Genomic DNA, 1,481 nt, shown 5'->3' on the forward strand with positions numbered 1-1,481 from the left:
ACTAATATATTCTCAGTTATGCAGCATAGCACACATTTTTACCATCATATTGTCTTTGGTGAAATTAATGAGATTTCAGAAATATGGAAACTTATCATTTCAGAGACTAACTTGCTGTGAACTCTGATGCAGGCCCTGGAGAGAATATATGTGCAACAAAAGGAGAGACAGGTATACATAAGTCCATGGTTTGCTTATGATGGTGACTATGTAGAGCACAATTACTAGGCACAGTCCAGTATTCATCCTCTCTCCCTCCTAATTTAACCTAATTTAACTGAACTTACTTATCTTTTTATCTCACTCAGTTGAATTCACCTGTGGCCTAGCACAATCACTGGCTGTCTCGGAACCATGAGATATGGTATGATAACCTTTCCATAACATTTTCAGGTGTCATGAACACATACTAAATTTGACTTTGATCCAGACACATGGTGGTAAAAAGTGTTACTGATTGCAAAATGCTATGCTAAGGTTTAGTAAAAAAAAAAAAAAATACAGCAATTCAAACAGTTAAAGAAGAAATCCAGCTTTCCAGACCAGAGTCCAGAATCCAGAATCCAGACCAGAGTCCAGAATCCAGTTTTCCAGACCAGAATCCAGTTTCCTCCTGATGACATCTTATCACTTCAAGAAGACAAGAGAACTCAGAGACTTTATATGAACTGTTTTGCTTTATTAGCTTTTACTATCTCCTTTCTGTTATATACTATCTGTAACATGTACTCTCTGCAGAGGCTCTCCCTTTGCAAGACTAATGTCAAAGCGTCGGTTCATGAGGAAAGAAAAAAAATCATCCCTCTGGACAAAACTTTCCTCTCTTCCTTTTCTGTATTGTTGTTCGCATATTATTAGTCAGCAGAAGTTATTATATTCTTTTTACTGTTCCATCAAGGAAACATTCCATTTCTTGAGGAAGCAAAGGGGGGAAATGTGGTAAAATATGAAAGTTTTTAACAGTCGGCTAGGATAACTGAAAGACGCCAGTTTTTCAAGGACCACCCTTTTGGGGAGGAGATGAACAGTCCGCCTGCTGCGCATGTCAGACTGCCTGCCGGGTACAGTCCGCCTGCTGCGCATGTCAGACTGCCTGCCGGGTACAGTCCGCCTGCTGCGCATGTCAGACTGCCTGCCGGGTTTTTTGACTTCCGGGGTGGAGAGAAGGGGAGTAGCCTTTTTTTTTGCCGGCTTGGCGGGACTCCGGGCGGCGCGGCACGGACGGTCTGACTCACTCCAAAGGTGGCCTAAATCGGTTTGGTGAGTTTTTATAAGGAATATAGACTAAGCCTAGATTTAAGACGATTTGTACTGTATTTCTGTTTTCCTATCCTTCTAATCAACAACACCTTATATACAATAAAGGCTCTATCTAGAAAACCAGAAGCTTCTTCCATTTACTAGTCTGGGAGATGAGTTAAGGGAAGGGTTAAGTAGGGGAGATTTATGATCTAATATCCAATTTTAAATCTCACACATGA

Source organism: Dromiciops gliroides, chromosome 5, assembly GCF_019393635.1.
Source record: "Dromiciops gliroides isolate mDroGli1 chromosome 5, mDroGli1.pri, whole genome shotgun sequence".
Lineage (NCBI taxonomy): Eukaryota > Metazoa > Chordata > Mammalia > Microbiotheria > Microbiotheriidae > Dromiciops > Dromiciops gliroides.